This window comes from Acyrthosiphon pisum, chromosome A2 (genome assembly GCF_005508785.2).
Source record: "Acyrthosiphon pisum isolate AL4f chromosome A2, pea_aphid_22Mar2018_4r6ur, whole genome shotgun sequence".
NCBI classification, from domain to species: Eukaryota; Metazoa; Arthropoda; class Insecta; order Hemiptera; family Aphididae; genus Acyrthosiphon; species Acyrthosiphon pisum.
Window position 1 is genome coordinate 53619571 of NC_042495.1, and position 12785 is coordinate 53632355.

At 27.0% G+C, this 12785-nt stretch overlaps 1 protein-coding gene and 2 non-coding genes across 3 annotated transcripts in view; 1 reads left to right on the top strand and 2 right to left on the bottom strand.

The window, feature by feature from the left end:
- Positions 1 to 12785, top strand: part of LOC100168093 (hemicentin-1) — a 197407-nt gene that overhangs the window by 100383 nt on the left and 84239 nt on the right. The gene's annotated exons all lie outside the window — the stretch shown is intronic.
- Positions 9267 to 9339, bottom strand: TRNAV-CAC. Its single transcript has one exon. It is a non-coding gene; the product is annotated as a tRNA-Val (tRNA).
- On the bottom strand, positions 10059 to 10131 carry TRNAV-UAC. Its single transcript has one exon. It is a non-coding gene; the product is annotated as a tRNA-Val (tRNA).

Genomic DNA, 12785 nt, shown 5'->3' on the forward strand with positions numbered 1-12785 from the left:
TATTATCCCCCCTCCCCTCATGGATAATTGACAAATATTTATTTACTTATATAGTTATATATAATTATTTAATTTATTATTTAATATTTATTAATTATTTTATTTCTCAATTTTAGATCAGGCAATTTGTACTGATAACATTTAACTAAAATAACTAAGAACCATTGACTAGTTTATTAACTAATATAAAACTATATATAACCAGAATACTATGCGAACAATTAAATACTCGATAAAATTATACGTTAAAAAATAAACCTAAAATAATATTATAATCCGGTCAATAAATAAATAGTCAAAATTCTTTTAAATATGAATTACATATGATTTTTGTAGTGTAATAAAATTAAAAGGCATCATTCAAAAATATACAAAATATACTATTCATATGGGGAACGGAGAGCTCCATTTCGACAGCATGTACATTTTCGATTTTTCCAATTTTGATATGTACAATATTTTGCGGATAATTTGCGTAATTTTGCGGACAAATGGTTTTTTAGCAAACTAAAAAAAACTGTAAAAAATTGAAAAACGACTTACTTCACTTTTTAGTATACCACCATTTTGCGGATAAATTGCGCAATTTTGCGGACTAATTTTAAATTTTTGCGGAAAAATAGTTTTTTAGCAAACTAAAAAAAACTTTGCAAAAAATTGAAAAACGACTTACTAAAATGGTGGTATACTAAAAAGTGAAATAAGTCGTTTTTTAATTTTTTGCAAGCTTTTTTTAGTTTGTTAATAAACTATTTGTCCTCAAAAATGAAAATAAGTCCGTAAAATCGCGTGATTTATCCGCAAAATAATGGTATAATAAAAAGTAGAGAAAGTTAATTTTTTAATTTTTCGAACCATTTGGCCAGCATGTCAGCTGTTTTTTATGATTTACTAAAAAACAATTTGTCCTCAAAAATTGTAAATAAGTCCGCAAAATCACGCGATTTATCCGCAAAATGGTGGTATACTAAAAAGTGAAGTAAGTCATTTTTTAATTTTTTTCAAAGTTTTTTTAGTTTGCTAAAAACTATTTGTCCGCAAAAATTGAAAATTAGTCCGCAAAATTGCGCGATTTATTCGCAAAATGGTGGTATACTAAAAAGTGAAGTAAGTCGTTTTTTAATTTTTTGCAAAGTTTTTTTTAGTTTGCTAAAAAACTATTTGTCTGCAAAAATTGAAAATAAGTCCGCAAAATCGCGCGATTTATCCGCAAAATAACGGTATGATAAAAATTAGAGAAAGTTAATTTTTTAATTTTTCGAACCATTTCACCAGCATGTCATCTGTTTTTTATGATTTGCTAAAAAACTATTTGTCCGCAAAATTACGCAAATTATCCGCAAAATATTGTACATATCAAAATTGGAAAAATCGAAAATGTACATGCTGTCGAAATGGAGCTGGAACGGAGTGGTCGAACAGACTAAGGCGGGCAGTCATGGTGTCCGGAGAGAGAGGCCGCCATCTCCCACCCGGGCATGGTAGATACCTACGGGTACCCACTTAAAAATTCTGCCAAAACAAACACACACGTGTTTAAAATCTACTGCACCCTCTCCCAAAGTTCCACAGGCAAAATCCTGTTCATATTTAAATACCATAAAATCATTTGGTTTATAATTGTTCATTAATACAATTTTAAAAATGAAATTATTCAATTTTTTTTTGTTTTAATTTACATACTACAGTGTACAAATATTTGAAAATAGTTTTATCTGATTAAATTTTTCAAAATTTTATTTTAATTTTAGTTAAAATAATCTTAAAACTAATAATAATTAAACAGCGATACATTTTCTAGTTCTTTTGCATACACATGATGGGTGTTGTAAATAATATATTTTGTACGAGTCAACTTCAATTAGAATATTATTGGCACCATAAATCATAATAGACACCCAACATAATAAATTCGACTTTTATCGTGCGCCGAATTTCATGCAAATGAGTTTTAAAATACTTATCATTAATAATATCGTTCATTCAAGCGTATTACATATAATTTTAGTCTAAATGTATTTTTAAATATTCCCATATACAACGTAATATATATCATGAGGCAGTGTATAATAATATACGTCTTGTTTAACATTTAAACACTATACCTACATGACTGATTTTGAACAAGTTTGAAAGTGTAATCCGGAAAGTTGGTCATGTGCTAAAATTATTTTTTAGTTTCTAGACCGTGACGTATACAACATAATACCTATATGTAACCAGCTTCCTAAAAGTTTTAACACGCTATTCAAAAATAATTAAATTATAGGTTTAGTATTCGTGTTAGTTCATATGCAATTTATTACTTACGATTAAGAAAACACAGTAAGAGGAAATAGTGCTGTATATGACTTAAGAAATATTGGTACCGCCTAAGTTCATATTTTTATTAAATGAATGTATAACTCTGCAGTACAACTTAAGGTGTAATTACGATCAGTCACCTACGCGGAAACATAATATTATGTTAAAATTACAGTTATACAATAGAAATAAATTACATTTTTTTATTTCTAATATTGTTTCAATAAACCTTTTTTGTTACGTTTTATATCAGGTTCAACAAAAGCTGATAGGCATGATTTTTAATATTGTGAAGTACGCAACGTTTGTTCTTTGAGTTTAAAAACTTAACGTACATTTTAAATAAGTGCAAACATTGAAAATCAAAATATAACACTTCAATTTGAAACTGTAGTTGAATGTATTTAATCAAATTCTATAAATGCAAATATTTTATGGTGGAATGGTATATAAAATATAAGAATTGAGTTTATAAAACGAAAATTAATTACAAGAAATATTTATTATTTCTATTTAAACATGACTAATTGGTTTGCCTATAGAGTATTGGCCATAACAAAAACTTTAAAATAAATAAGTTCAATGAATGTTAGCTTCATATTTTGCAATTTGATTTTATATCATAAATTTTAAATTTAAATAAAAGCACTTCATAAAAAAAATCTGTAAGGCTATGATTAAATAAAAGTTATGTATATTGAAGTTAAAAATCGAAGCATTATTTCGATTATTTATCTTGTACACAGACACAAAAAAAATTTAAAAATTAAAAAACACTCATCATTGTAAAATCAATACATTCATCGATCCACTCAGAATTTAAAATACAATTTATTTTATATTAATAAAAATATTTAATGTATACTTGATGGCACAATAAAATAGTAAATTGTAAATTGTAAACAAAGATACAATATTATAAAATTGATAATTTAATAGAAAACTAATGATTATAGAATTTATTTTTGTAACACAAAATATATTATTGTTTATTTATCCATAACCTGTATTATTATCATTGACTATCAAAGTATAAACAATTACATTTAAAAAATATTAAAATTCACTTTAAGCTATTTATAGTATGGACCTAATTACACTGTTCTATGGTACGTTGATATTGACTTGTAAGTAGATATCACCTGAAAAATACACAAAAATTCCCTAAAGACTCCAAAATATTAACTTAAAAATCACCAAAAAATCTAATTTAAAAATAATAATTTTTATTAGAGACATGGGTGTGATAATGAGTATCAGAAATGTGAATTGTAATATTAATAGACAATAGTTTACAATTAAATGTTAAGAATTATATAAAATTGTTAAAATGTTTATGATTAGCACTTGTTTCATATAAATGTAGAACACGCAAGCGGTAAATTAAATAGGTACGCCATTAATTTAATCACAACAAAATCCCCACAATAATAGTTATAACATTAATTTTTTGAATATTATGCGAATTGTCTTTAAAATCTAATATTTGAGAAGAATGACCCCACATTGTACAAAAACTACAAAAAATTGACATAGAATATCAAAAAAATAACTTAAAAATGTAAAAAATTACGTTAAAAAACAAAAAAAATCATTAGGTAATAGATAAAAATTGACATTATTACATATGAGTTTCATAATTAAAATTATAATTTATAAATTTTTATGAAACGTAAATTGAAATGTATCTCGAATAATTGATTATTATGAAAGTCTTCACAACAATATTTCCTTTCTTAAGTAGGTATCTGATAGATAAAAATCGCATATTAAAATAATGTAATGAATTTTTTTAATAAAATATTTTCACCATTGAAGGGGTTAGCTTATGATCAACCTGTGGAATGATAAAGCTTACATATTTCCTCGGGTACTTATGAATCCATCTCAGTAGATTTAAGTATTTTATTTAAAGTTTACGTAAGACGAACTCCCTGGTATGTACGAAAGCTGAAAATAAAATTGTGTTCCTAACGCACTCAAATACAAGCTTTATTTTTTGTCTAGAAAGACTTTTTTCCCAAATTGTTTATACAAGTGAAACAAATATCAAAATGTTAAACAAAATAATTTTTATTCACGTACAAGATGAGTTTATTTAAAACTGAACAACGCGTTATTTCAGAGATGAGAAGATATATTAATAATTAATACCACAAAGAAACCTAAATTCTCTGTCTATTTTATACTTGGAATTTCTTCAGGAAAAAAAAATATCAACATCAAAATGTATATATTATGAAAACTAAAGGAAGATCTTATAAAATATATTGTTATCGCACACTTTAATTGAACTCGAGAATTGAGATGATTTATATATTGTTAAAACTACAAAGTACAATATTTATTATGCTATAGTATTTACAATTTATTCAAACAATTTTAACGCAATGTCTATCATATCGTAGATTCTATAATTAATTCGAAACGGGCATGAGCACCGAAATAATATTCGTTTTTATGATTTGACTATGGTCGTTAGGAACTGTTGTCTGTTATACGTATATATACACTCCAGTATAGGTTTATAGGGTAATTAATCAAGCATGCATGCTCACCCTCATTTCATCCTTTAATATTATGCATTCATTTAAATTCTGATGTTTGGAATATTTATGATTACTTAATACCACGTGTTTAAATAAGCAGGTATCTATATTTTATGAGCGTTTTATAAGACTGTGTTGGTTTGTGAGTTTTAAAAAATCATAGTTTAAACAAATTAAAATGATAACAATAAGAGGGTTTGAAAGCTTGGTGAATATATAGAGTTACTATTTAAGCTTTATCAGCATATTTGTGTGCTTCAATTATGGTTCTAATCAAATCATGATTTTTGGAAGATTTAAATACATTTGAAAACCATATTCACAAGTATTCGATATTTTTTCTACCACTTAAGGATGGCCCTGTGACAATACAAACTTCAGTTTTTTAAATAGAAACTACCTTTTTTCAGTTTTAATTATCCTGCTTAAAAAATCACCCTATGTGCTCGATTTAATAATATAAAACCTAGTCTATGATAAATTATTACATAATATAGTGTATAAATTACTATACGTCATATTTCACATAATAGGTACTTACTGATTTTACCTCAGACTAAATACATGGAATGCGTTTGATGTATATAATTCTCATATATGTAAAATGTATATATGCCAATATAGGAGCCGTCATATGCATTTCGATTTGATTTTTAACATTTATATCTGGCGATGGTATCAATGTTCATAATAGATAACACAACATTTTATATCATTTTCCCATAAGTATAGAAATGAATTTTGTGACTTTCTATATCATGATCATATTTTGATTCATACATTACATGTGGACTTTACACATAAAATATATCTATGCGTAATAAACGCATATTATTATGGTTATTATTTTAGTTTCCTACTTATTGTTATAAGTGTAATCTTCATAAATTGCAATTTGCAATTAGATTGGCCGCTGGATTTGTTGTAACAAAATCAAGATAGAAAATTACGAGTTTTCGAGGTTAGTTTGTATCAGTACCTACGATCGCGCAACCGTCCCCTTATATAATAATATGTATAATATATATATATTGTATATTCAAACGTTTGAATATCAAATTGACGCTCTATCGGATCGAATATAATTATGTCGGTGGTGGTGGTGGTGGTGGTGGAGTGTAAAAGTTAGAGCAAAAGGTTAGGAAATCGATGGGGATTAGTGGCCGCCATAATTTTCGTACACCGCTCGTTTTAGCCAAGACCCACCAACACAAAAACACAAAAATATGGGTTCGCAAGAGGTCGTAAAAAGATAAACGTCGACCGATTTTTGTTTGTTTTCATAGCGTGTAGTGTCAAATTACCGCGAACGTGACAATTATCTACTCGTATATTTACTATTTAAACAGAGTAATTCTATATTTAAATTTTAAATACATAATGTCATGCATTATCCAAATAAATATTTTTCTGTTTTAAGACATTATAATATTATGTTCTTATTAGGTTCATCGATGATTAAAAGTATTTATACAACACTGAATGTTTTTGCAAATAATACTTATTTTTATAATATTTAATGAAAATAAAAAATATATATTATATAAAACCAATAACTTTTGCATTAATTTAATCAAATTCCTTAAAATGCATTTAAAAAAATAAAATTGATTAGTTCGGCGTTAATTATTGGGTCACATTTATTTGGTTATAAGATATGATTGTATAAATATAAAATTATTATTAAAAATGTAGAATGTAGAATTTAAATCGGAAAACTTCGTTTACGTCTCGGTCTTCATAATATTGATAATTGATATCTTCCACAGAAAATAATAATATATAAAAACTAGGATATATATGTAATGAATTTGAATCGAAAGTCATTAAATTATTATCGTCCGTTAAAACATTTCGCGTAAAATGCAATTTTAAAACCTGAAAAATCTCAAAGTTCCCACTAGGTAAAAGTGAACGAATTTTTTACAACGAATATTACATTATTCTAAATAGTTATGTAATATGTTGTGTATTATGCACACTAAATTTCTGTGGGGGATTCCGTTGGCTTTTCGTCGCCACGAATTCTTTCGGCTCTTTAGCCACCTCATGTGTACATATTGTGCTCCCAGGAGAAGAGGCCGTGTTACAATAGTATAGGTACAGTCCAGTGCAAAAACGTCGGAGCTGTATATAACCGTAAACGAAAAGCCGAATATATTTTTATTTTTCGTCCCATATTTCTATATATTTATATATATCTTCACGCAGGTCGCAGACGCATGTTCGATGTAATAAATTATTAACGAAATACCCAAGACTACACTAGCTGAGTGCTCTGCCATCGGGACGAATCGTAATATTGTATTTCAGGTACCTATACGCGTATAGTTTTATTATTATTATTATTATTTTTTTTTAGTACAGTTTATGTGTACCCATATATTATGTGTACAGTATGTACTTTGAGATTGTTTAGCGGAAAAACGGTAAGCGTATAAAACGAATACATTAATGCTGTTACTTTAAAAAAAAATTTTTTTTATTTGAAGGGTCGGATAAAAAAGGTTTTTATGGCATTAATTCGCTTTTCCTTATTGACATTTTTCCGCGCCAACAATCCGAGCACGTCCCCTCTGCCGTCAGCCGATTGTCATGTAATAATAACTTCCTTCCAAATCGACTGCAGCAACTACCATAATTATTATTATTATCATACCATATTTTAATAATATTACTATTATTATTATATTGAACATTATATTACAGCGAAACTACGCACTAGTTGAACATAATTTCATTACGATATAATAAATTATACATTTCGAACGGATTAAACGCGTGTTTATATTATATTTTATATTATTATGAATTTATACTGACATGACAAAATCAAGTAACAGATTGTATTGTCACTTTAAAAAAAAAAAATGAACAACAAAACTGTGTAAACGAATTTATTGATTTGAAACAATTAATATTTTCATAAAAGTGAAGACTCACCAATATTATTATTTTATGGTTTACGTATAATTGTTATTGTCCTACTGTCCTTTAACGTTGACTTGCAACAAAAAAATTAAATACTAAAATACATTTTGTTGCATCCAAGGGGAAGGATTTTTATTTGAATGTACCCGATGTACATATTTGTAACAATAAACATGTATGTGGTATGTGTTTGTGAGAGTGTGTGTGTGTGTGTGTGTGTGTGTGTGTGTGTCTGTAAAGACTAATTAGTGGTAGAAAAAAATAAATTGTACATCGAAATTCAATCGCACAACCCTTTTAATTATAAAATAAATAAACTGCTGATAACACAATATAGTCATTTCAAAAATGCAGTATGACTCGAGTGTGTGTTGTTTTGTACGTTTAGCAAATTTGTTTCTACATAAAAAAAAACAGCCGTTAACATAAAAACAAGTCTGAAAAAAAATTTATTATTTGCCATTTTATAAGTGTTTTCATTTGTATTGTTAATTAAAACTATATTCTCTTCATTGTTTCAATTTTTTTTACATATTTTTTTAATCGACTATCAGCCAGACTTTTGAGTAGTTTGAAGTCCTAACTACTCATTTCCAATATAAAATAATAATTTAGCACACACAATAAATAATTATACTGATAAAAAAAAACAGTGATAACAAATACCTAGGAATACGTATAATGTGTAATTTGTTGGTACTTTCGATTAATGATTATTACTAAAATGTTACTAACAAAAATAATTACTAGGTATTCATTTGATATTTAGGTTTTATTTTATTCCATTGAAGTTACAGAGTACACCTGAATTGCGATATTTTTTTGTTAAGAATTGAAATAGTGGAAATGTCCAAAAAAAATACGTGATTTAGAATAATTATTCACGTACATATACTACAAAGTACAATGTTGCAAACACAATAAAATATTAACATTTTATAATACTATAAATTATAATTCACAATTGTTTTATAAAACTTTTCACTTTTGTCATTAATTCCTATAATAAATAAAAAAATATGTTATATGTTAACATATGTATCTGCCTACACGAAAATCAAAATATTAGAAACTAATTTGAGTATATTAATCATTTTTTTAAAAAAACGATAATATTAATAAATAATAAATAAATATTATATACTTGGAACTCAAATCGTTCATTATCGCTGGAATAGAATATTAGGTACCAAAGTAAAGAAGCACAACACTGCAGTAAAACCAATACATTCCTCTTTTCCCATCCAGCATAATAATTTTAAGACACATACATATTATAATATATAATAATATTATTTAATATCCGAGTATAATGATAAATAATAATAATATATAATATATATATATATTTCTAATGTATGAATACTGTTCTAGTTTTCACGGGATGGAAAAAAATCTACGTAATATCATTATTGCAATAATAAATTAATAAACACAATATACATAAGTGAAACTTTTTATTTTTTTATAAAACACAAAAAATGTTTCCGCCCGGGATCGAACCGGGGACCTTGTGCGTGTGAAGCACACGTGATAACCACTACACTACGGAAACCAGATGCTTGTTTGAGCGATTCCGTAAGCAATTAAACGCAAAATAATTATGTCTGTACCCGGTGTTTAACTTAAGGTACCTAATATTTAGATTTAGATTTTTAATTTATAATTTGATATTTTATAAATGCATACTTATGGGTTGGTTTGCGATGAATACTATATAATTGTGGCTGGTGACCTGCGTTTTACTTTGATGAGATATTATTATTGTCATGGGTATTATTTTTTTTAAAGAGTAGACGGTAGTAACCATTGACCTAAATTGACTATTATAAGAATTCAATGGTAGTTATCACCAACCTTCTGAAAAACTTCTGTTCGGATAATAATTGTTGGCACTTTGTTAGGTATTTACTATTTAGTATTTACAGGTTACAACAAGTATTTAGGACTGCAGTGTTTAACTACAGGCTCATACTAAATATTTATGTTCTAAAACGAAAAAAAAACAATAATTGATTGCTTGGACATTTTTGTTGATGTTAGTGTCACACTACATATTATGTATGTAATATTAGGTATCTGTTTTACATTGACATTAGACATATTATAATACATTAATACAGCTATAATAGCTTCCAATTAAACTTAGTAGTTGCGTATCATACGACCTATAATAATATCTATATGGTGAAAATATTGATAATAATAAAAAAAAATTGGCTTATTTTATGATTTACGTGGATAGACATTTAAAATGTAAAAAATATGTTATTGTGTTTCCGCCCGGGATCGAACCGGGGACCTTGTGCGTGTAAAGCACACGTGATAACCACTACACTACGGAAACTAGATATTTAAAACAATAATTTTAAGAGTTTTTAATAGTTAATAATTATTTTATGTCTGAGTTGTAATGAAATTAAAATTAAAATTTATGGTTCGCAAACTGTCTTCATAAAATTCGTAAAAACATATTACGCAGGCGATACCGGGGTACCTAACACGTAAATGTAAAATATTATGTTGCTAAACACAGTATTAAAGTTAAAATGTATAGATATAATATTATGGATTTATGTAGGTACCTATAGAATTGTTGTGGGTATTGGGTAATAACAACATTTATACCAAAAGTTATAATATCGTACAACCAATAAATTAATGTTTTTAAGTATGTTGCTTACTATTGTGATCTAGACATACCTACATAATATATAATATTATTCTTACCGACATAATAATAATATAACGAATTTTTATTTACCGTTAAAATATAAATTTATTTTTAGTAACTTTTAGATTGATTAATGTAACTTGACGTGGCGCTAACCCATACTCACTAATGTATTAGTTGAACTTTTTGATATGATGTAATGTAAATTACACCAATTATTTTTTAACATGACAGTAAGCTACTTTCAGAACACTCGAAAACGTTCACTTTATAAACAAAATATTTTTTTCTATGACACAATTTCCAACCTTTACCTTCCACTTAAAAAAAAATAGTACCTAAATTGTAAACAATATCAAAATATTCATGGCTATAGAAAATATAAGGAATGGCTAATTACGTGTTAGTCGCTAGATTCGCGTCTCTATATATTAACAGAAGCGTGCATAGGAATCACAACTTAAAAAATATTTTGAATAATAATTTTATATTTCTACTCCGTATATACTTGACAAGTAAAAAATAATAATTGACTGTTCTGAGTTGGTAGACCAATATTGCATAAATTGAGTACCTACCTAGGTAGACCTCTAACAATAGCATGTGAGAATTAAAAATTAAATGTATGTTCTATAGGTATCCCAGTAATACTTAGATTTATACTTGAGTATATTGGATATAAAGACGTTTCATAAAAGTCTAGACATTTTTACATCGCCCATTGATAATTTTCTCTGTCTTATGTACCATAATCTCATAGATTTTGTATTGGCATTATATATTATAATATATTGTCACAGAAAATAAATAAGTTATTATAATTTATAATTGGATAACAGTTTATACCTAATTATACTATTTTATATGTGGTCCAAAACACACAAATAACTTTTTTTTAAATCTATGCAGTTTAAATTTAATGGAGTTTAAGAATATGTAAATTCACGGACAAAGCCATGCAGTATCAGTTAGTACATGATATAATATAAATTATAGTTTGAACATAGGATTGTATGATTTATAAATATGACATTATTTATTGATTGACTCTGCTAGGTACTCTGTTTTATAGTTAACAATGAAAATAAATATGAAAGCAATTTTATATGTTTTTTTGTGGCTAATAATTGTGAAATTATTGACAAAAAAGTAATAGCTTAAAACCCGGCATATTATCCACTGCAGTGAATAAACCGACCAATATCACCTAATTCAAATTGGTGACGATATACATGGGACCTATTTACATTTGAAATGTACTTAACCGTGATTCAATCCAATATTCCAACCATTATTGTCTTATGACGTATAGGTTACCATTATGTTTTATTTTAATTTATATCAAATAAAGAGCGGTGTACGTACGTGTATAGTATTACCTGTCCGCATTTAATAGCATTAATTATTGAAATAAAAATCCCGATTAGCATGGCTGAAAAATAAATATTTATTATAGGTTGATAGGTATAGTAAAAACATCTGATGCATAAATGCATTTCGGTATCATATTTGTAGGGCTTCCTTAATTGTAAATCGTCAGGGCTTGAACCATGACTATATAATAGCAACATGCAAGGAAGGGGGGGGGGCAAACGCAAACCTATTAAATAAAAATAAAATACGCTATAGGTATACCTACTATATACGAATATATTATAATGTGCAATGTGCACGGGAATTTCGAGAAACCCTATATTTTTGCACTATATACTTAATACGCATATATACTTAATCGAAAGACGATCGTGAAGGGGTTGAGAATGAAAGCGTTTGCCGCCAAACGCGCATGGACCGAATCCAAAAATGATACGCCATTACGACACGCAATAATAATAATAATTTTATTATAATATGTATTTTATGTGATCGTCGTAGTCAGAGACATGAATCTTTGAGATGGTATATTATTATTACAGCTGATGTAATATCATATTATACTGTATACGATATAATATCGACACCCAGTCACAAACCTAATAAACGGTTTTAAATTTGTTTGAGAATTTATTTGTTCACTATAATATAATATAATGCGCAACACTATACACAACACCTACCCAATATATTATTATTATTACTACTACTACATACTGTTATTATTATGTAGACGCCGTCGTCGGCTCGAGAACGAAAAAATAAAAAAAAAACGTATCTCCCGGTATTACAATATAATATTATGAATATTAAAAGCGATACGTTTTAATAAACACACTCGTTCAATTTATGTTGTATACTTGTATATATCAGCTGTATAATAATGTGTATAGCACCATAGAAGACTGTTTATGTATATATTGCTGTATACACATTATAATATAATATACGGT